Here is a 24,634-nt window from a genome sequence, read left to right as displayed (position 1 = left end):
CCCAGAGAAGGTGGCCTGAGACCCAGCGTCAGTGCAAGTGAGCTAACCAGGTGTGGAATAGGACACGGACCTGTGTTCTCCAGAAGAGGCTCAGAGACAGGGGTGGTACCTGTGTTGGCATCCACAGGCCTAGCAAAGACATGGCACCAAATAAATATGTGTTGTTTGAGTTTATGCTGCTGGTCATCCCCCCAGATCTTGGAAAATAAGTGTCTAGAGAATCAGAAGGAGCAGTGACAACTAAAACCTATGAGAACTTTCAAAGTCTTCAAGTTCGTTATTTTCACCTCTGCTTCCCCAGAAGAACAACTCTTGAAGGAAAAGGAGCCTTGACTTTGGGGTTAGTGTGAAGGAGAGGCATGGGCATCTGCATTTTGCTCTGCTCTTGGTCTGGGGAGAAAGCTCCCAGGAGAAAGAGAAGCAACACATGTGTCAGGAAGAGAGAAAAGCAGGCCGGGAAGGATTCACCTTCAAGGCACTTTGAAGCTGCTCAGAAGAGGAAGAATTGAATGAAGGGTAGCAATGGGAGGCTAGAATTCCACCTTCTTCTGCTTCTTTACCTTCACAACACTGAATAAAATGTTTCCTTGCAAGGGTTGCCACTCACCCAGGTGTTGTTTAGAAATGTGATGCGGTGTTTGTGGTTGTCATGATGCCTGGAGACCTGTTGTAGTCCTCTATTGCTTAAAACACAGTGCTTAAAACAACACAAACTTATTCTCTTCAGTCACATTACTCTGCCCTCTGCTTCGGTGCCCACATCTCTTTCCCTGCCTCCCTCTTTCACTTATAAGGACTCTTTTGATTACACTGGGCCCGTCTGGATGATCCACGAAGCTCTCTCTGTTGTAAGGTCTGCTGATTAGCAACCTTAATCCCACCTGCTACCTTAATTCCCTTTGCTATGTAACCTAACATACTCACAAGTTCCATAGATTAGGACATCTCTGGGGCCCATTATTCTGCTACCCTGGGAACATTATGGGTGTGTCATAGGTGGGGGGACTAGAGATGCTAAACATGATGAGACTGTCCCACACAATGAAGAGTGTTGCCCCCAAATGCCAATAGTGCCTCCTGGAGAAACACAGCCAGAGCCTTGCTGATCCAAGATGCTTCCCGTGTGGCCATGCATAGATGGAGGGGGGAGCTTAGCTTTGCAGCTCAAGGTGCCCTGTAAATTTGCAATTACAACACCAAATAAAGAGGAAGAAAGTGGAAGAGGAATAAACACAGAAAGAGAAATGAGGTCGACATCTGTGCTGATCCTCACTGACCGTCGCAGCCTCTCTCTGAAGCAGAGGTGGGAAAGCTGGAGTCACAATTCCTAGATTTCCCTGTGGGGGACAAACCCACCCATGAGAAGCACTCACACAAGACAGGGATTTGACAGTGAGTCCAGCAGGAGGAAAGACATTGTGCCTGTGGGCCTCTCTGCTCCTGGGCAGACCCAGGCAGAGGGGGTAGGGTGTTGGGGCTGTGGGCAGCTCCCGGGTCCATCTGCATCTGCTGCAATGGCCTAGCCTTCCCGAGCAAGACAGAGCGGGGGCTTCTGGGGCTTGGGAGGTGGTTCTCAGATTTCAGCCTGGAGACTCTTCCTGAAGCCCTTCCCTGGTCCTACACACCAAGCTCCCTGCATTCAATCTGTTTCTGCAAACACCAGCTGGAGGACACGCACAGCTGACCACTAGCAGAGGTGAGGTTCCCACCAAACGACGTCACCGAGACAATACCTACTTTTGTACCTTGTATCTACTGGCATCTGCAGGAAACACAGAAGGTAGAACTGGAGAATTTGAGAGCATGATGCATGACCTCAGTGAACCCCTCATTACACATATGAGAAAACTGACAGAGTCTACCTGGGAAAAAGAAAACCTAATAAACCATGAAAAAGACAAGAAGACTTCCAACAAAATTGTTTGTGTTTGTCAGCTTTTGCTGTGATAACAAGCAGCCTCAACATCTCAATGGCTTGCGCCATAAGCAGTTATCTCCTGCTTAGGAGACACGAGGTGGAGGAAGGGGGCCGTCGTGACTCAGCTTCGCTTGGCTTGTTTCAGCTCAGCTTGGCACAACTCGGGTCTTCTCCTTCCAGAACCAAGGCTGAAAGGGTAGCTCGTTCTGGAATATGCTGTTCCTGTGGTGGAAGGCAGGAGCTACAGGGCCTGAGCCAAATCTCAGGTTCACATGCAAAGCCTCTGCTCAGCCATGGCAAATGTCTGGTCACAACATCCAGTGACTGGAGCATGTTACATGGCCCAGGCAAGCCCAGTGAGGCAGGTGCACTCTCCTCCCAGGATCTGCACTGTGAGATACATGACGGTGAGAGGGACGCAGCACTCCATTGCAAGTGAAGGGTTGGGAACAATAATCCAACCATTGTTCACTGTTGCAACATCGACCTGGGATACCACCCACCCCTTTCTCCTAGGACCCTGCACTCAGGTTAACGCTCCCTAAGCTGGGAAGGACCACACCTTCCCATTTGTCTAGGAGAGCCCCATTTACCCCAGTTGTACCTGAGTCCCATTCGGGTGAACATTTGTCCCAGATGGAAGTGCCCCAGGTTGGATAATGCATGATACGGTCTCCCCGCTCTGAACTCGCAGCCATAAGTAGGACAGAAGAAACGTGAATCAGTGTCCACATGCAACACTCCTTCCCTCTGAGCTAATGGACTCTTCTTATCAGCAGGGTTGGGGGTCTTTTTGTGAGATAACATCCAAACTGTGGGAGGACACCTTGCTGCAGCCCTGAGGCCACAGCGGGCAAGGGAGACCACAGGCCCTGGAGCCTCGCTGTCACCTACCAGTTAGGAGCCAAGGCAAGGAGCTTAGCCTCTCTGACTCAGTTTTTCCCTCCGAAAACTGGCATAAGGCCTCATGGCAAAAAAAAAAAAAAAAAGGAGGATCACCTGTGAGCTGGGAATGCTGCCCCACATTCCCTCACGCTCAACCCTAAACCCCAGCCTGAAGCCCTGGGAGTGTGGCCATCTCATTCAGTAGCAGAATCTGAATTGATAGAAGACCAGTATAATCTTTTTTTACATTACCGAGCTTGTGTATTTATACATTTCTCTTCAAAAAATAGGAATGAATTCAATTCCCAGAGGCTGTCCCAGACCTAGAAATAATATCCAATGTTTGCGCCATTGTAACCTTTGTATTAGTCACTGTTCTCCAGAGAAACAGAACCAATAGGATGGATGGATGGTTGGTTGGATGGATGGATGGATGGATAGATAGACTGATCTATAGACAGATAGTTCACTTTAAGGAATTGGCTTGCGTGATTGCAGGAGCTGGCAAGTCCGAAGTCTGTGGGCAGGCCTGTAGCTGGAGAACTAGGGAAGAGATGATGCTGCAGTTCAAGTTCAAAGGCCATCTGCTGGCAGAATTCCCTCTTCTTCTGAAAGAACTTGATCTTTTTCTCTTAAGGGCTTCAAGTGATTGGATCACGCCCACATAGTATGGTCTTGAACTGCCTACTCAAAGTCTATTGATTTAAATGTTAATCTCATCTAAAAAATACTTTCACAGAAAGACCTAAAATAGTACTTGTGCAAATATCTAGGTACCGTGGCCCAGCCAAGCTGACATATAAAATTAACCATCACAACCATGCTACTTTATAAAACCAGAAAGACTAAATGCTGACACAGGTCTGGGGCCACCGCAGGGCTTTGGACAAAGGCAGTGGGTCCTGTCCAGCAGGAGCAGGGGTGAGTGCTGTAAAGGGGAAGGACCAACCCACAGGGACCTTTGCCTATGCCCATACACCCTGAGGGGATAACTGGGGTGAACATGAGCTTGTCCACAGCACACAGTGGTCCTGTCTACTACACTAGTCCGTGTGAGAAATGATGAAGAGTACTGCTAGAGAGAGGGAGAGAGGGCGGCTGTGAGATTGTTCAAGGGTGGGAGTCGTTGAACAAGAGAACTAGGGAGGAATTGCACATAGCTCCATGGTTCTGGGTTGGAAGTCTGGCAGAAAGTGGAAGGGTGAAACATGACAGAAGATTCCAGAGGAAGAAATCAAGAGGGCACGGTGTGTTGGTTTTTAGCCACGTTGAGGTTGAGGTGCTCATGGGAGGTCCAAGTGGAAATGCCCAGCAGGCAGTTGAGTGGATGGCCTGGTGCTTGGTGTCAAAGTCACGACATAGCCATGGAGAGAGGGTTTAGGAAACAGAGGAATTACTGGCCATTAATGTCACGTAGCGGGTGAGATCGTCAAGGGAGCATGCACAGAGTGAGACTCGAAGGGCTCCGGGTGGGAACTTGGGAGGTCTGCAATGCACAAAAGACAGAAAGAGGCATCTGCAAGGGGACAAGAGAAGGAGCATCTGAGAGGCACCAGGTGACACAGGAGCAGGAGGAGCCAGAGGGGCAGGAGAAGGGACTGTATCACAAAGGAGGACACAGAGATGGGCTGGCCACAGCGGGGGACAAGGATGGAAACTCAGGACTTTGCAGGGGCAAGCGAGGGGTCTTCTCCAGCATCACATGCTAGGTAGGGGAGCAGTGACTGGGCCAGAGGGTGATGCAGCTTGCAGGTTCTTGAAGGGTCTTGCTGAGCTGTTGGACTCTGCTCGTCATAGATGGCAAACAGCCACAGCCTGGGCAGTTGACAGTGAAACTAGCACGCTATAGAGCCGACACGGGCTGGGCTGTCTTGTAATCACTCACAAGTATTAACTCCTTGAATCCTCACACCATCCCTACGATACAGGTTTTCTGCATTTGTCAGAGGAAGGACAGAGGCAGAGGGAGGCCCAACAGCTTGCCCCAGGTTCATGGCTAGGGGAGGCGCCACGCCAGGACTGAGCACAGGGAGTGGGCTCCGGGGTCTAATTCCTAAGATGCAGTGCTGCCCATTGATGGAGCAGCTAAGATGCCACCAGGAGATTGTACCTCACAGCTTTCCTATTTCTCTTAGATTATCTTTGCAGTGGGTTTAATGGTGGCCCCCAAAAATACATCCATTCTCCTAGCCCTGGAAACTGTGAGTGTGACCTAAATTTGGAAAAAAAGAACTTTCACAGATATAATTAAATTAACAATTTGGACATAAGGAAATCTTCATCGATGGACCTTAAATCCAATGACAAGTGTCCTTATAAAGATGGAAGAGACACACACGGGGAGAAGGCCATGTGAGGACAGACGCAGAGATGGAGGTGATGCGGCCACAAGCCAAGGAATACCTGGAGCCCCCGGAAGCTGGAAGAGGCAGGACGGATCCTCCCTAGAGCCTTCAGACATCTTGATTTCAGACTTCTAGCTTCCAGAACTGTGAAAAAATGAATTTCTGTTGTTTTTAGCCACTAAGTTTGTGGTAATTTGTTATGGTGGCCATGGGAAACTAACACATTCCTATCAAAACCATTTAGGATGTCTAGGCTCTGTCCATTGCCTGCTGACCCCAAGAACTGAACATCTGTGTTCTTGTTACCACATCTGGAATTCTAAGAAGTGAGGTCTCCAGAAAGTATTTTAAAATCCCACAAGAAAGAGACATCCCAGACTGGAACACTCAACTTGGAATGTCTGTCTATGAGGTTTGAGCGTGTGGGCATCTCATGTTGCACCAACAACAATCAGATTTTAATGATCTCAGGTGAGGTGGGACTTTGCACTGACCTACCGTCATCAGGAGTAGCAAGGCCGTGACTGAGGGCAGGATTTGCTCGGGTTCAGATGTTAACTAATTGTTTGTTGTGTGTTGCATAACTTTTACTGCCATCACTTAAACCCATTCTCTTCACTTGAAATAATTCTTTGCCGTACAGCAGGAGAAATGACTGAGAATGAGCTGACCTTCAGGGAGCCGACGCACCCAAGCCCTCTGTCCTCTGCTGCCTGCCTCCCACGAGTGGGACTCAGGTGCCCAAGGCACTAACCCTGGGTCACGGCGCCCCCTCCGCGAGTATACCATTGCATCCCCCTAACGCCTTTTAAACAGGCGGCAGTACTTGCCTTAAAGAATTGCAATTCTCGAGGTCAAAAGAATCTGGTGTTGGCGCGTTTCAGCACCACACCTTCTCCAAATCTTAGATAGAGGTCTAATAATTTGTCAGCTGTGTAAAATTGCTGAAAAACTCTCCTACAAATAGTGTTACACCTCTATTCATGGTGTCTGCTATGCTTAATTATGTATCTATATGCACGGCCAGAGCATCGTCACCCAGGAGCTGTGATTTTTCGGGCTTTCCTCCCTACATGTTAATCTCCAGTCTGTCGATCTGGTCTAACATATCTCACAAGCATAATCATTGCAGAAATTATCCAGCTTTAGTTCTGATTAAAAGTATAAATAACTCTTTTTTTCATAATCACGGCAGGAAATTGAACTGAGAAATACCCAGTCACTAAATTCCCAAAGGGCTTTTGCACTTAACACACAAGCCGCTCTGATCAATAATCTATTCCAAGGGATATATTTTATTGAGGCTTCTGTAATCATTGCTGGCTTTCAAAATTCCATATTTTCCAAATAGTGTATGAATTCTCATCCCTTGAGAGGGAGAATTAACATGTTCCCAAAGCTGAGCACTATTTATAGATGCTACATTGGGGACAAGGACTTCTTTTTAAGCTAACAAGTATTAAGGAACTAGTCTATGGCAGGCATTTTTACATATGTTGCTGTAATTAATTTTAGAAATCCATTTTTCCTTTTGTTATTACCTGGTGCAGCTCCCTGTCCTCATTCCCATGCTCTCTCCTCTCTGTACCGTGTTCTTTCTCTGTGAGGTCCCTCTGGGTGGAAGCAGTCGTGTGGCACACACAGATCTGCCGGAACCTCTCCGGAAGTGCTGAGGGGGTAACACTCACAGCTGATTAACTACTTCGAGCGGGTGCCCCAGTGAGCCCGGCGTCAGCTTACCTAGATGTGAGTCAGACACAATTGAGAAAGTCCCCTCGGGCCCTCTCCTAGGGGACCTGAGGGACGCTCCAGTGTGTGTGTGTGTACATGTGTGAATGTGCGTATGAGTGTGAAAGTATACATATGTGAATTGTGTGATAGTGTGAGAGAATGTGTGTGTGTGTGTAGATGTGAATGTGTGTGCACAAACGTGTGCGAATGTGTGTAGATGTGAATTGTGCTACTGTGTGTGTTGATGGATGTGGAGAGAGCCACTAAACACTTGCATGAGGAATATTTTAACCTTAGAAAGCTTTTTCTTCATTCAATGGCAAGAGCAACAAACTCAGTCAACAGGCCCCTTGGACATCCAGAAATCAAAGCAGGACAAGGGCCTGCTGTCCCTGGGAGAGGCTATGATGGGACTCGAAGATCAGAGTCCTGGACCGGAAGATTAACAGTCCCTTGCAAAGCTGGAGGCAGCCTGCCTCCTTGGGTCCTGGGCAGGAAAGGCAGGGAACATCCCGGTGGAGGGATGGGAAGGGGTAGAGATATCAAGGGTTTGCAATTCGGAACCCAGAGCTGGGACCAGAGCAGAATCTCTAACACAGAGCAGAGGATCCCACATCTGCTCCCCTAGCCAGCCCAAGGCAGCCTGGCAAAGATCTCTTTATTGTTTTTAATTTATAGAATACATTTTTACAATTTCTATCCAATAATACAGTACACGAGTACAAAACTCAAATAAGGCGGGAGGACTCACGAAGAGCAGCAGAGGCCTGCCCCGGGCTTCCCAAAGCCCTCTCCTTGTCACCTCTGCTGCTGGGCACTGCCGTATCTCTACGTAACATATTACTCCTATTGGCATTACTTCCTTTGTCAATTTAGGCATTATATATTGATTTCATGCTTTAAGATATGGGAGTTTAGCTTAATTATACTCCACCACTGCTCCCAAGCAAGTACATCACTATTTTTAGTTTTCCTGTTGGAGCTTTTGTAACTTTGAGTAACACACTCGCCCTTCTTATTCTATCAGGTGTAAACCATACATCCTGACCCTCAGGTGTGTAAGCTACCAGGTTCCGGCCCGATGAGCTTCTCAGTGCTTCCCGCAGAGGGTTGGTTCCAAATGTTATAAAGCAACTAAAAATGGTTGTCTTCCCAAGACTGTGAAAATATGCTTACGCACAGCTGGATAGTGTGATTTGATTTCCTATCTTTTATTATACTGTTTATTGTTTTCCTTAGAGCTTCTAATGCCTTTTAAGGATTTGCCTTCTTCACCTCCTTTCTTCCTCTTTGTTTTTTCAAACACTCCAGGTTTTGTTCTACTCAGTCAAGTCCTTTCCCCTAGAAACATCCTCTAAGAGCTCCTCATCCTCCCACTCCTAGCCTCAGACTGCTTTCCAGGCCACACCAGTCATCGTGGGAGCTTCCCTCCTACTGGGCAGGACCTGCCGTCTCCTGGGACCCCTGTCTTCCTCTTTCTTGCTTGGCTTCAGCACAAACTTAAGATGAAGGAATATCGGTAGACAAAATTTTTGAATATTTACACATCTGAAACGTTCTCCATCCTGCCTTTATCCTTGATAGTTTGCCTGGGTAGAGAAATCTTGGTTCAAAGTCATCTTCCTTCAGAACTTTGAGGATGCCACTCCATCATCTTTTAGCATCCACAGTGGATAACAAGAGATCTTATTTCAAACCAATTCTTACTTCCAGAAAGACTCTTTCTGTGTCCTTGGTTTTCTGAAATTCCTCAGAAACATATCTGGGGCTATATCTTCTCATTCATGGCACTGAGAACTTGGTGGGCTTTTTCAATCTGAACACCTTTGTCCTTTAATTCTGAAAAATTCTCCATCTCTCTTTTTTCTACAATTCCTTCCTCTCTACTCTCTCTCATTGACTTCTATTAGTCACATACTGGACCCCCATACATTGTTCCTCCAGGTCTGCATTTTTTTCTCTCGTATATTCTGTCTCTTTTGCTGTTATTTTCTTATCTGGGAGATTGTCTCTATTTTATCTTCTACCCCTTCATTGATTTTTTTTTTAATTTCAGCAATTATCTTTTAATTCAACAGCTTTCTCTTATTCTCTGATTGATCCCTTTTCTTATAAAACCCTTTGCTTGCTTAGCAGAAGCAATATATTTTGAATCTCAGAATACAAAACATCAGGTTTTTTTCATTTCCCACAAGTGTTCTTTCCTTCCATGTACTAGCTCTGTTTGCTTTGGTATATTTCCTTTCCTTTTTCCTTCTTTTTCTGTTCATATGGCTTGGTCTCGCTAGTCACTGCAAGGCACTTCTCATCAATTGGTCCCGACTCACCCATTCTCAACTAAGTCCAAAGCTGCCTGTAAGCTCAGTAGATGTGGGTGGAGCTTGTTCACCTCACTGGGCTGGGGATGGTGGGAGGGGACCATTACGCTCTAGGGCCCCTAAATGCAAGAAAGAGAATGTGTTTCTCGGGAAACCATTTCCCATAGCTAGCTACCTGCATTCTCCCCAGACATTTCACTGAATACCTTCAGAAAATAATTCTACTTTGGGGAAAGGAGGTGGATAAAGTTACGGGAATTGTAGGTATTTTCTGTTGTTATTTTTACCGTTTTTGCTCGGAAATAAATTCCTGGGGATTAGATACTCTTCCCGGAGATGGAGGGGTGTGTGAGCCTCAAAAAAATACAGCATATCCTGCAGTCATGTCAAAGTCCCTTAGTGTAAGGAGCAAGGGAACCAAACCAGATATTTCTGTGAAGCCAAGAAAACCAGTGGAATTTAGACCCAGACTGAAAACTGGTCTAGCCTTCATAGGTCATGATGAAGCTGAAATTTCTATGACATCTCTGATGAGTACAAACACCACAGTCCTTTCTGGCATGTAAAGGTTTGAACCCAAATGAAACAGAACTCTTCAATCATATCAATATGGTGATGTAGTCTGTCCTCAAATGCATATTTCTGCTACTTACAGCTTTCCTTTTCTTCTTTACATCAGCACTCCTCAAATTATGGGTGAAACCAGATAGCTTTACATGCTGGTGTGCAATTTTAAAGGTGGAAATGCCTTAGTAGTCCCTGGTTTAAGTTCTAATTTTAGAGATGAGGAAACTGAAGCCAAAGGAATTTTTTAAAGTGCAATATGGAAGGTCACGCAACCAGCTGGTGGCGATAACAGAAGAAGAACACAGGGCTGGAATGAGAAGACTGGGTCTGGCTCCAGCTGTGCTAGTTTGGATTGGCCAACACATTGGCTGGGATGTGTTTCTGGTAGGTTTATATGTGAACCAGAAATTTTGGACAGTTTGAATCCCAAACAGACCCTGCAAAACATCAAAATTCTCTGAGAAATGTGAGCTTAGTATTCCATTTGGCAGGAAAATTACTCCTGGGCACATTTGCATAAATCCATTCTAACCATCAGTGTCTGAATGTGTGGGTGGATTTTTGGAAGCCAAGTGGTTCTCCAACACTCTTTATGGAGCTCTCAGAACTGATCCAGAAGGATCTGAAGAGGGGTCAGAGATTTGAAGAATTACTATGTTGTAAGATTTCTAAGAAGCCTTAGAGATTATCCATTTTACAGACAAAACACAGAACATAGAAGCAGCTTCACCAAATTCATACAGCGAGCTAAATGGCAGAGGCCAAAAGAGCCATGGACCGGAGCTTCCCACTTTGGTACTTTTCCACTCACTGTGCCACGTCACCAGCAGAATTCAGCTCACAAACCAGTCTTGTGGGTTTCAAACCATGAGAATCCAGATGTGTGGATAAATACTGACTGACACATTCCCCAAGACTGTTCATTCCAGATACACATGAACCATTAAAAAAAACGGAACCATGAACTGCCAGGACATCTCTGTGTGATTAACATGCTTATAAAGAAGACATGTGGCTCTATCCTGATTAATGATTTTTAATATTCTGGTAGTGATAAGCCCCTTCGAGTGCTTCTTAAGATCTTAAAGATGGGAATTTCCTCAAACCAGCTGCTTTGAGAAATTATTCTCATACCCTTTTCTCAGAAATCTACTCCGGATTCCAAAGCTTTATGTGCACTCCAAAAAATTTATTTCCAGTATTTTATTACCAATTTTCCTCTCCTTGCTTGGCAGTGAAATTCAGTAGGGAAACAAAGGATGGTGCTTCCAAGTTTTAATTTACTTTGGGGAGATCACCTTTCCTTTGGAGTGTTTTAATGGAACTATCTAGTACACATTTATGTGACGCATGCGTTCCAAAAATAGCTACACAATTTTGGTAATTTTTAAATGACGCAAAATCTCAGTAATAAATATTTGTTTACCGGACCCACTGGAACACACACGTAAGGTTCTGTTTCCGTCGATCTGGCACTTTCCCATTGTTCCATTTTGATACGGGTGTTTCCAAGCAGGACTATATTAGCTGAATGTGATGATCAAAGCTGCTTGTGATAACGGATCTTTTGACTGTCCAGTCTGATTTATTTCTGCCCAGCATTCTTAGGGAGTAACTGGATATGGACAAACTGTGAGAGGGAAATTTCCAGATATGAGAAAAGGAGCTTTGAGAATAACAGGGGTTGGGGGTGGAGGTGGAGGCCCAAACCATCCAAATATTATTTCTCAGGCCAGCAGAGGCCCGCATCTCCCTGCACAAACGGTGAACACATCGCCACTGCCACGCTCTCCGCTCCAATGCCCGTCCTCACCCCAGGAGTGGCAGCCTCGGTGGGTCACTAGCTCTCCTCTGGCCTTTGGGTTGCTCACTTGTGACACGAGGCACCGGAGCGAAGACCCCTAGGGATTGTCCCAGCCCCAGCTTTCCACATTTCTATGTCACAAATAAAAATATTTTTTCTGTGCAACGTAGTTCAAGAAAAAGCCATTTAAAATGTCCTCTCCGGCTCCAGGAACAGAGCTTTCCACTGAAGCCTGCAGAGTTCTTTCCCAGTGTGCTGAATGTGCTTTGGGTCACACAAAAGTTGGAAATTCAGTATGTCTTGGTGAGAAGTACATTTAAAAAGCTTTCAAAAGAACTCACGTCAACTTCAGTCTTTTGGCACCCAGGGTCATATTTTATCTTGAATTGTGACGTTGACATTGAACTATAAACACTAGAAGTACGAATATGGTCGTCCAGTTACATAATACAAGTGGATAACGTTGTTTAAATAAGCAAGTTCAATAAAGAACCTCATGCACAGCCCGTGGACATTCATATCAGCGCTTGGAAATTGGTGTGGTGACTCATTTTTGTGGCACAAGCACCGTGAGCAGGGGATCTTTGTAAGAACCTGGTTGCTACTTGAGCGAGTCCCAGGCATTAGGAGTCCTGTCTCAGTCCTCCTCCAGCTTGATCGTGTGACAGCTGACTTACAGAAGTACATGGACACAATTCTTAGACAAGGCCCTGATCCCTGCAGGCTGGGTACCCTCCCCTCGAGGTCGCATAGCTGTGGTCACCTCTGCTCCTCAGCAAGGACACTTCCACAGAGGCATTCCGGCCTCTGGCCTCCTGCCCCCTCACAATTCCAGCGGCCCCAGGAATGCCTGTTCTAAGCCAAAAGCTTCCCTGGAAAAACACAGGTTCAACCAAAGGCAGCTGCTATTCAGGCAGTGACCTGATTCAACATGGCACCAAGTGGCAAAGCCAGGCAGGAGCAGGCGGTGAGAACAAAGAGCGATGGCTTCCATTCTTTCCTGCATCTTATGTCTCTCCCCGGCCTTGATTTGCTTCTGTGGTCACAGGATTCTGTTTGAGAAGCAGGGTCTAAAAAGAAAAGCGTGTTTATTTTAACATCAGCCCAGAAAATTCTCCAGAGTGAGCTGGCGGTCAGACGGAAAGAGGGTGCGTGTTTTCAGGTGAAGGCATGAACGGGATTCGAGCACAGGCTGAGCCCTCAGCTCCACCACCCTGCAGCGGGGCCTGGCAGGGCCCTGCACCTGATGCCCCCAGTGCCCACGGGGCCCTGGGCCATTCTGCTTAACCTGCACCCAGGACAAAGCAAGGAGGGAGCAGAGGAACATGTCCCTGATCAAATGGGAAAAGGGAGTAATAAAGAGATCCGGAGATGAAATGAGGAAACCTCTCAGACTCTGTAACTGCCAAAGTTTATTTCTCCTCCTGAATCGGGGTGGCCCCTTTGAGGATTTCGCAGGACCAGGTCTAAAATGGATTCCTCACAATATTCCAATTCCAGAGCAAGCAGACTTGAAGAAAAAAAAAAAAAATCAGCCCAGACCCACAGTGTTGACCAAGCAGGAGTGAACTGAGCTGCCATGTTTGTTTCTGATTATGATCTGATAATGGAGTACCCCAGCGTCACCAGCTTTGAGCAGCATCGAGGCACAAATCCTGCCTCCCGTCTTTGGGACGTCCCCACCTTGCCCTAAAGAGGCAAGAGAGGAGAGGGCAGCTCAGCCGTGGGCTGATCCTTTCAGCACACTGGCCTGGTTTCCTTTTCCCCTTCAAGAGCTTATGGGCACAGCTATGGCCACATGGATCCCACAAGGGAAAAAACTGCTTCCTCTTCCATGGAGAGATTCAATAAGCAAATACCACAAGTAAAAGCTGCTACAACGAGAGATTTTTAAATCAGAGAAACAAAATCCTAGACTACCCGGGCACGGCTCAATTAATAACTTCCAGACCCCAGTCCAGTTCTTGATAACACTGTTGATATTTCCATGCAAAAACCTAATAGGAAAAGATGCACCTAAAAAGGTCGGGTTTTCAAGGAGATTGCTCCCAGCACATGTAACTGAGATAATTGATAAAGACACAAACTGGGTTTGAAGTATCATACCCACCCCCCAAGACCTGGGCAGCCCTTTAAAGACGTCAGGCTCTGTAGTAAAGCGCTCAAGAGTAAAGGCATAATAAATGATCTAGGCAAGCAGGTGTTTGAAAGGAACAACCAGACCTATGAGGGATTTTAACAATATGTTTGTGACAGATAAGTTTGAATATGCAGGATTGGAAAGATAACAGCTCTCAACTGCTTCTTTAATTATAGCTTTGAAAGAAGAGGCTGTCAGTTCCACCTTCATTCAGGAAACTGTCTTGTGATGTCTCCGTTAATTACGACTGTCTGTGTATTGTCAAAGAGGTTCCCACTTTCCCAGCCTTGCGGGCCTCTGCGACGGAACCTTACCCACAGGATAGTCAGTGCCATTCTCCAAAAGAGGTGAGGTCAGTGGGTCAGCTGCTCCAACTTACACAGCCCCCTCTTGCCCCTGACAAGGAGCCCCATCGGCACGGGTGCTGTACCAGCTCCAGAGCACAGGTCCACTGGACACCAAACACCAATATCAGTCATGGTCGTTAACATTATCACACAAGTGCTGCCTGAACCACTGATGTTTTTGTCACCTGTCATTTGCAAAGGGGTAGGTTCAGGGAACACTTGGATCCACCTCTCAAAAAAGCCCCAGTCAGAAAAATTCCAAATGGCATATGTAAATACCTCCCTCTCCAGCTCCAGAGTGGAGCTTAACACTGCCCCTGACCCCCTTGAACGTGGACTCGACTTCACGACTCACTTCCAAATGACAGAGTATGGAAAGACGAGAGAGCAATGTTGCAGTGGGGAAACCTGGCTGACTCCATCCAGACCAAATGGTCAGATTATCATGCCCAGCGATGCCATGGGCGTATCACGCGCCCCTGATATGGTGCAATACAAAGGGAACTTCACCTTTCTAATATTCCTTCCCCAAATCCCCAGAACCCCAGTGTAAACATGAGAAAAACCTCAGAGAAGCCTAACTGAGGGGCATTCTATAGAATACCTGAGCAGCGCTCCTCAAAACTGTCAAGGTCATGAAAAACAACAGTGAAAGACCGAGAAACCGTCATAGGCCGGAGGATCCTGAGAAGACACGACAACTAAATGCAACGTGCTGCCCTGGATGAGAATCTGGACCAAAAAGGGCTCGAGGGAGAAACTAGAGACATCCAAACAAAGTTGGTGTTTGGTTAATAGTAATGTAGCAGCGTTAACCTCTTAATCCCGGCAGATGCACCGTGGTCACGTAGATGTTTACATAGGAGGAAACTGGGTGAGGGATATATGGAAATGGGGCTGGGACCAGGCATAGGCGAGCAAGGCACCTAGGGTGCAAATTTAAGGAGGTGCTAATTCTCGAGTGCCAGCCTTGTGTGACCCTGTGTGGGCACTCTCTGTGCAGCCTTTGCAACTTTCCTGTAAATCTAAAATTATTTCAAGATAAAATGTTCATGAAAGAAAAAGGCTCTAGTTGGAATCTTGCAATATCTTCACTAGAATATGGAACAGCGATGTCTAGGCAAAGGAAAGCGAGAATCTGGCCCAATGACCAGGCAGGTCCTGTGAGTATAGGGGTGAGCCTGCCATACTCGTCTTCCAGGTGTATGTGGACCTGCAGTGTAATGGCTAGCATGGAAAGACAGTGACATTAGGCAGTGCCAGCAAACCAACCTGGGCATAACAGTCAAGCAGGAGCAACCCGGGTAAGGTATCCGTGTTCAACCACACTCAAAGAAACTCCTTAACTTGCGACTTCATAAACCAATCAAAGTATCCTTGAGGCTGTTGGCCCACACGCCATTGGAAGTGCATTGATGGACTATACTTACTGCTCACAGCCAACTGGGGGTGATATAGTGTGGATTCTGATAAGAATCCCTAAAGAACCAACTACATCCCCAAATCAAGATGGACAGTGTCCATCCTGGGTCCTGACTTGTAAGAACTATCTTCTTCTGGCCACACAAGGGCTGGACCGGTTGAGATGGTGCTGTCGCCCTGCGGCCGCGTTCCTGGTGGCCATGGGGGCTCTCAGCCTTCACCATGAACCACGATAAGGAACCACATAGTGCCACAAGCCTCTCTCCTACCCCGGGCATTCTGTCTGCAGTCGCTCTGAAGGATGAACATTTTCACTGGCTGTGTCGTTGATAGATTGCAACCAGGCACGGGTCAGGATGGAGGGAGAAAGAGAGGAGATTTAAATTTCTTTAGGGAGAAGAGACACCTCCTACTTGAGTTAAGAGCTAAAAAAAGTTCTCCCATTTGTGCAGTGCCGCATAACTTCCGGTGTAATGCTACAAAACACCCACGCGTGGAACAGTCAGACGCCAGCTCCTCCTCCTGCGCTGCCCGGTGCCAGGGGAGAGCCGAGGGTGGCCAGCCACCCCTGGAACCAGCAGTGCCGATGTGGACGTGGACAGAACAATGAACAAATAAGCTTTTTTTTTAATTGACAAGGTGAAAAAAGAGTTTTAGGATTGGTGACTCTTGCCTGAGGAATAGCTGAGTGTCAGGGAAGAGAAGGAAGACTGAATAAACCCAAAATATGTTTTAAGGAAACCCCAAAAATGTCTTCTGCATACATTATCTCCTTCTGCTAGAACTGCCAATTCTGAGTTTCTCACTATTTTTATTTTCTTGAGAAATGATCATTTTTATAAATAGCTTTTTAAATGTCAAACTAACCCGCTGAATAATTTATCTCTACTTCTACTTCTTATCCTGAGTAACTTAACCCTTGCTTAATTTTCTTGGGCTTGTCTAAAAGATTGGGGGGTAAATGTCACCAGCAATAAGCATCCAGAGTAAATCATTCTGGTTGTTAGAAGCTTGATCTTCTCCTCTCACTCCGGTGGTGCTGGGCCCAATGACTGGAAGGTGGTCATCTTTTTGGTGTTCTGTTGGCTCATCAGTCACAGCCCACAACCAATGTCAGTAATGGCAGACCGAAACCAACGAGGAGCCACTAACCAGGGGCCATGGGAGCACCACCTCTGCAGCCCCAGCAAGAGCTCAACTCTCATTCCTCAGTCAGCAGGAGCACTGCCCACACACCTGCCAGGTCTGGGGCATTGTGGACAGTTGTCCACTGGGATGATTCTGGCTCCTTTGTGGGTTCCAGTCAGAACCAGCTAGCGGCCAGGCTGAAGAGACCGGAGGTTTAGCTTGACCAGGAACATCAGCATACCTGGGCTGTATTAGAAATGCACATTCTTGCCCCTCCCCGAGACCCACTGAATCAGGAACTCGGGTGGGAGAGGGGGCAGTGACTGGTGAGTTAATACGCTCTCTGGGTCACTCTGATGCACACTCAAGTGTAAGAACCTATAGTCTACAACCCTAGTTCTCAAACTTGGCTGTACATGAAAAAACACAAAAAACATGGGGCCCGGCTGGTGGCACAGCAGTTAAATTTGCACGTTCTGCTTTCGTGGCCCGGGGTTCGCCGATTCGGATCCTGGATGCGGGCATGGCACCACTTGTCAAGCCATGCTGTGGCAGGTGTCCCACATGTAAAGTAGAGGAATATGGGCACGGATGTTAGCTCAGGGCCAGTCTTCCTCAGCAAAAAGAGGAGGATTGGCAGCAGATGTTAGCTCAGGGCTAATCTTCCTCAAGAAAACCAAAAAACAAAAACTGACATCTTGATCACCAGAGCTTATGATTCCACAGATATGGGGTGTGGCATGGACACTGTGATTTTTCAAAACTCACTGAGTGATTCTAATGGGCAAGAAAGTTGGACACTTGCTGGTCAGGAACAACCCAGAAGCTGAGCCTAGGTCCTTTCCCGACTCCGTGCACTCGGTAATGCTGCTCTGTCTTTCTCGTCCAAAATATTCATTTTTCCCAGAAGGTTGGTCTACAACAGGATTCACTTATCTGGCTGGACATTAGAATCACCTGGGGAGGTCTTAGAGATTCTCATTTAATTGTTTTTATTTTATTATTATTACTATTATTTCTCAGGTAATTCTAATGTACAACCAGAGTTAAGAATCACGTGCTGAGAAGCCATGCCCCATCCCATCCAGGTGGAATTTCTCCTCTCCCAACAAAACGCTGAATGATCTCAGAGATGGGAGTGGGGTGGCGTGATATTGTGGTCTCTAATAAAAGATATATATTTGGTCTTGGCCCATTGTTCCTGACACAGAGCTCCTCAAACCCTGGGAATTTCCTGGGAAGAGAGCAATAAAGGTATCTTTTTTATGTTAATGGAATGACCTTTGGAAGGCACCTAAGGGTGGGGGCTGATCACCAGAAGAACCAACCATGTGATTGGAGGGTTGGAACTTTCAATCCCACCACTGACCTCCCGGGGAGGGAGAAGGACTGAAGGTTGAGTCAATCATCAACGGCCCATGATTTAGTCAATCATGCCTATATAAAAATGAAGCCTTCATAAAAACCCAAAGGGACAGGATTTGCAGAATCTCAGGTTGATGAACACAGGGAGGTGCAGGGAGAGTGGCGCCCTGGAGAGAGTATGGAAGCTCTGCACCCTTTCCTTACTAGTTGCCCTGTGCATCTCTTCCATCTGGCTGTTCCTGAGTTATATCCTTTTATAATAAACTGGTAATCTAGTAAGTGAAATGTTTCCTTGAGTTCTGTGAGCCACTCTAGAAAATTTATCAATTTGCAAACCCAAGGAGGGGGTCGTTGGAACGTCCGGTCTATAGTGGGACTGTCAGAAGCACAGGTGACAACCTGGACTGGAGACGGCATCTGAAGTGGGAGGGGGACAGTCCTGTAGGATCTGACTCTAGCTGCAGGCAGGCAGTGTCAGCATTGAGCTGAGTTGTAGGGCACCCAGCTGGTGTTGCAGAAACACTTGATGGTGTGAGGGAGCCCCGAGCCCTGGAATTGGGTGTCAGAACAGCCAGGGGGGACCTCCCACCCGAACGCTCTGGGTTCCAAGTGCCTTTACTCTTCGCGGTAGTTTGAGCTGGTTTGGGTCTTGGTTGCTCACAGACCACCTCTCCTGAGTGTGATTTCAGATGAGCCTAGGTTCCTGCCCCTGTCCTGGGACCTTGGGTCACAGCTGACCCAAGGCCCCTGTGAGAAGCGCCTCTGTGACATCAGCCTCCTGGCCTGGTGTCTCCAGCAAAGTCCTTCAGTGCTCGGCATTCTCACTTCTGCAAGGAGAGGAGCGAGATTCATCTCTTCCCCTTAGTGGTCCCTGTTTGTATTCAGCAGCATCCATGAGTAGGGCAATTTTATTAAAATCTTTAAAATAAATAACCCCAGATTACATTTTAACATAGCCAGTCTCACTGTAATAAAAGTGTCCTGGTGGATGTGAGTCACCCAGAGAAAATCAAGGCCTCTGTTAAACTTCTCAAACAAGCGTGCAAATTCTTACTTAAAAGTATCTCCGCTCACCTATCACTTCCTCCAGGAAGCCCTCTCTGACTTCCCCCAAAGCAGACGAAACCCCTGATCAAGGGTCTCCCAGCTCTGTAGACCTTTTCTCCCCGTCACTCAAGAGTCTGCAGCCTTGATTCCCTGGTTACTTAATTCCTCTCTGTTGGTTGAAGACACAACCGGCTAGGTGGCTCCCTCTTGCATCCCAGGGCTTGGCCCAGGGGCTGGCATAGTCATCGAATAAAGGAGGGCCGTTCCTCCTACTGCAAACAGCGTGTGCCCTTTCTCCCACCTTGATGGGCTCCTCCAAAAAGGTGGAATATGCTGCACACGAAGTCAAGAAGGAACATGTGAAGGTCATCAGCCGAGAGGGAGCCTAAAACCAGGAGCAAAAGTAGGGCTGCTGTCTCAGAAGGGCCGGCCGCACGGCCTGGTGGTGCTGTTCTGTTTTGGGTTGCTTTTGCTCAAGATGATCAAACACAAAGCAGGGAAGGTGCCACAGACTGGGGAGCCAGAAAGCCCCCAGGAAGACACTAATAAATGCTACCATGGGGGCGGGGGCACTAGAAAGAGCTGACCTTAACTAAAGAGGAGGGGAGCTCTTTCTCCTGACTCTCTGTGATTGATTCTATCTTAGAAGTTTCTGGACAGAATTACAATCTCAGCATTTGTTATGGACTGAATTGTGTCCCTCAAAATTCATGGGTCTAAGCCCTAGCCCCCAGTGTGACTGTATTTGGCGATGAGGCCTTTTAAGGGGATAATTAAGGTTAAATGAGGTCGTATGGTGGGACCCTAGTCCACTAGGACTGATGTTCTTATAAGAAGTGGAAGAGACCCCAGGGATGCTCACAAGGAGAAAACATCATGTGAGGATACAGCGAGAAGGCATCGTCTGCAAGCTGAGGAGAGAGGTCTCACCAGAAACCAACTTTGATCTCAGACTTCCAGCCTCCAGAACTGTGAGGAGATACATTTGTGTTGTTTAAGCCCCCCTGTCTGTGGTATGGTGTTATGGCAGCCTGAGCAGACTAATTCAGCATTTGTTTCTGCTTTATCATCACTCTGTGTTTGATTTCATCACGTAAACCTGGAGAAATAAGCACGATGATTGACGTCGGAAAGCGGAGCTGTCTGGAGATAAACTGCTCTTGCTTTCCTCAGTACTCCAGCATCAGGTATCAGGCACTAGCGCCGAAGATGTCACTCGGATTTGACCATACTCCCCTATCTTTGCAACATCCTGTACCCCTTCCAATAACCCAGTGGTTCTCAACAAGGGGCGAGGTTGTCCCCCACCCAAGGGGTCATTTGGCAACACCTGAAGACATGTTTGGTTGTCACCAGTGAGGTGGTGTTGCTGCCGGCCTTGGTGGATAGGGGACAGGGATGCTGCTAAACGTCCTACCACACACAGGACAGCCCCCTTCCCCAAAGTGTGACCCTGCCCCAGGCCCACAGATTCGGGTTCTCAGTGGTTACAGTGTTGGCAAACTCCAGACTCATTCAACTAAGCCGATCATCATTAGCCGAAGTATATAAATAGCCGTATCAAAGAGACCAAAAGAAAGTCATGGAAGAAGGCAGAAAGGAAGGAAATAAGTCATCATTACCTTTCCAGCCGGCATTCGTTAAAATTGAACAATCAATCTCATCACGTCATAGCCCAAACGAAACATCAAGTGGCAAATAATACGAGTGTTCTTTGCGACGCTGACTCTGTCGCTTGGCATGTTTTCTGACGAGTCTCACATTAACCTTGATGGCAAGAGCCCAGATGGCATTGCCCTGTAAGTTCAATGTCAGCCGACAGAGAGGCGCGTAATTACCCCAGCAGGAGCCTGCGCTTACGCAAGTACACGTTCTTCCAGCTTCACGCTTTACAATTTAATAATGTCTCGTATAATTATACATTGTTACAGCACGGGATGTCACAGATGCACTCAAAACTCTTCTTTTTGGGGGATTTTTCAGTGGCTACGCTGCACTAGAATGCTTTCCCCATCTTCAAGATGTTCCAGTCTTTTTACAGATCTAACTAATAATAAAAGTAGAGAAAGAAGTAACAAGGCAGCTGCTGAAAAGTGTATCTTCCCATTGACTGTTTCTCCTCACTGGTCCTTGAGCGCCACGGGGTTTATGGACGTGATGCTGCCCTTGCCCTGGACATCATGTAGATCATACAGTGGGGACAGCCCCCAAACACTGCTGCATATGCTCAATCTGTGCACTGACCCCCCTTTCATGATGCCCCAGCCCCTGTGGATGAGTTTCCTGGGGCTGCCATAGCAGCATACACAAAACCGGGTGACTTGAACAGCAGAAATACATGGCTCACAGAAGTCCGAGATCAAGGCGTCAGCGGGGCCGTGCTCCCTTGGAAGATGCTTGGACGAATCTTCTTCCAGGCTTCTCCCCAAGGCTTGTGCATGGCTACCTTCTCCCTCTGTGCCTGCCTGTCTCAGAATCCAAATTTCCTCCTTTGACGAGGACACCAGTCGCATTGGATTGGAAGCCACCCTAATCAGCTCGTGCTGTGGACAGGATGTCTGCGTGCCCCACCATTCATGTGCTGAAGCCTAAATCCCCACTGTGATGGTGTTTAGTGGTGGGGCCTTTGGGAGGTGCTCAGGTCATGAGGTGGAGCCCTCCTGAATGGGGTTAGTGCCCGTACAATAAGAGCCGTGAGAGAGCTTGCTCCCTCTCTCTCTGCTCTCTGCCATGTGAGGACTCAACAAGAAGAAGGCCGTCTGCAAGCAGGTCCGAACCAGACACCAGGTCTGCTGGGACCTTGATCTTGGACTCCCCAGCCTTCAGAACTCCGAGAAATACATGCTTGTAGTTTATTCCACCTGGTTCAAGGTAATTTGTTACAGCAGTGAGAGCTGACCAAGACACCTCACTTTGACCTGATCACCTCTGCAAAGACGCTGTCTCCAAACAAGGTCACACCTGAGATACAGGAAATTAGCACTTCAACATGTCTTTTTAGAGGGACACAATTCAACCCATGACACATTGCTTTCACTGGTTTGTTTTTTGATAAATGCATTTGTTGAGGCCCTACTAAGCACCAGGCACATTAAAAGCCCTTTGTCCCCATTCCCAGAGTTAACCCCTCCACAAACTTGCTCCCACTTGCAGGAAGTGACTGGGAGGACATTTATATGATTCGATCTGTTCACACTGCTAGGTGTTGTCGAATGAGGCTAAAAACTGGGTCTGACGAATTCTAAAGGCCATGCGCTTTCCTGGTCCGACCTCTGCTTCCACTTGCTTCTCTTTATCCCTGTAATTAAAGCACATTAGCTTTAATTTAGCTCTAATGAGATCTAAGAGCTGACAGCTCCGCCAGAGAAAACCAGAAACCCCTGTGTCACAAACGTGTCATCCAGAAGCTGGCTTCCACGATTTTATATTTTGAATTTACGGACAAGTGCAGCCTTTCAGCTTTGCAGTTGTTTTTCTAAGCCTCGTTATCATGGTATTGGAGATCCTGTATCGGATGTTTGTTCTCTAGTTTTTCTAAATACAGAACTTCTTGCCTTTGAAGTGTAGCATAGAGAAGTTGTGCTACACAACTCCAGAGGGTAGATTCATGCTGTCTTCTCATGAGGACAGCTCCCAGGGCAATGGGCACTGTCACAGGGACCGCAGATGGATGGGGTCCCGGGGCACCCACGTGGTTCCAGACCCTGACTTTGAAGCATGTGCTTGACCTCCAAATTGCAGATGAAGTCATCGCTTCCTCCTTCACTGTTTCTGCTCCCTCACCTTGACCCCGTTCCACTTCCCGGTCTAGCCAAAACTCGACTTGGAAGATAGACGGTGTACTTGGCCCCACAAATCAGGACATTCAAACTCTGTCAACTTAAATTATGTGCATGACATAACACCATACTGACAAATGGAAAACCACGCTCTTGGGGACTGGCGTGCATTTCCTGGGACAGCAGTAGTAAGTACAGGGCTTCTGATATCAGCATATTACACCAACAGAGGGCCCCGTACTGGTCCCCAAGATTGTGTTCATTGTCACCATCTCCTTAGTATTCCACTCATTGTTTGTCACCTTTTCTACAAGCATGCCGTTTTATTTTCTCTCACCTTCTGTTACAGGTTGAGTTGTGCCTTTTCCCCACAATTCAGCAGCAGATCCCCTGTTTTGTCCAGAGCAGAACTTGGATGGGCCCACTCCTGCAGGGATGGAGACGTCTCCAAGGAGACCCGGGACTGTGGCTTGGACCAGCGAAGGGCAGAGCCCACCTGGGCCACTGGGGGAGCAGTGTGGGTGCCGGCCAGCTGGTCTGTGCTCGCGTTTATCACAGCTGGCCAGCGGCCCTGTCTTTCCTTCAGCAGACTCCCTGAGTTATCGCTCAGCTGCTGGCTCAACTTCTTCCACTAAAAAAAGCACTCACCGGGGAGAGGTTATGAGGGCCATGAAAATAAATATGGACTCACACTTTGAGGGCCAAGCAGGGACAAAGAGAAGGCCACTTAGAAAACAGACAAAACGTTTAACGCCAGAAATATATAGTTATCTACAGCCATGCTTCTCCATCCCACCAGGCCCCCGTTTGGAATACTTTGGACCCTCCAGTGTCCTAGAAAAGGTTAGCTTTATAAGGCAGCTGCATATCTATCAATCTTCTTGATAGTCATTAATTGCCCAAACGTTTCCATCTAGAGGACAAAACAGAGGAAGGAGGGCATTCTGATCAATTTTTTTATAAGCAGGCTTCTAAACAGTGACCAGAGATGCCCATCTCTGCAGCCCTGTTTCTCAGTGGAACTCCGGTCTGGAGTCCTTGTTCACGGGGTCAGTGGTGGTTAGATGGCTGCCCCATCCCAGCCAGGTACCTGAATCCTGTAGGAAACTTTCTGACCTCATCTAGGATGATTGTGTGTCTGACTCACCACCAAGGCCTGGAGTATAGACCAACAGTGACCCTTGGTGACGCTGCCAGCGTCCCCATTTCACGGGACTGCTGTGCCAAGCGATGCAGGTCGTCCTTCTCAGAACCTGCTCTGTGCCCAGCGAATTGCCCTTGGGATTTCAGAGCCAGTAAAAGGCCCTGGAAGAGAGCTCTGTCCACACAGGGCTGTGCTTTGCTCCTGCCACTCAGTCGGCCCCACTGGCCATTTAAGGTGCTGTCCACAGCACGACCGCAGAAGGGCTTACCTAATGCGAATACAAGCAGGAACGGTGCTGGAAAGGCTGCCACTCACAAGGGTGATGAGCTCATGCACGCCTGTGATAGTCATGCCACTCTGCACTGCCAGGCGGAATCCGTCCTCCTCCGGGTGGCATGCCCCACCTCTGCTGGAGCCCTCAGCGCAGCAGGAGACTGCTCACCCTGTCTGACCAGGCCGGCAATCTCAACCTGGATATATACCACCCGTGTGTGAGCCCTACCCAAGAGGTTCTGTTTAATTGGCCCTCAGGGAGCAGGCATCAGTTTTTCCCAAGATAGCCCCACTCCCCAGCTCAGGTGAGTCTGTGTGTAGCCAGGTTGAGAATGGCCGAACGAGAATATACACCCCTAAAGTCCTGGTGTCGCATCCTATTCTTTTCTTTCTTCTAACTATAAAAGTCTACAATAGTCTC

The 24,634-nt window shown here is 47.5% G+C and overlaps 1 protein-coding gene across 1 annotated transcript in view; it reads right to left on the bottom strand.

The window, feature by feature from the left end:
* Positions 1-24,389, bottom strand: part of MED10 (mediator complex subunit 10) — a 44,825-nt gene extending 20,436 nt beyond the window's left edge. The window contains exon 1 of the mRNA XM_014828461.3: positions 24,209-24,389. The gene's annotated coding sequence lies outside the window, so the exon portion shown is untranslated. The remainder of the gene's footprint in view (positions 1-24,208) is intronic.
* Between the last annotated feature and the right edge of the window lie 245 nt (positions 24,390-24,634).

The sequence above is a fragment of the Equus asinus genome, chromosome 10 (assembly GCF_041296235.1).
Source record: "Equus asinus isolate D_3611 breed Donkey chromosome 10, EquAss-T2T_v2, whole genome shotgun sequence".
In the NCBI taxonomy this organism is placed as follows: Eukaryota; Metazoa; Chordata; class Mammalia; order Perissodactyla; family Equidae; genus Equus; species Equus asinus.
The sequence above is the reverse complement of the archived record's forward strand: the minus strand, read 5'-3'. Positions and strand labels throughout refer to the sequence as shown.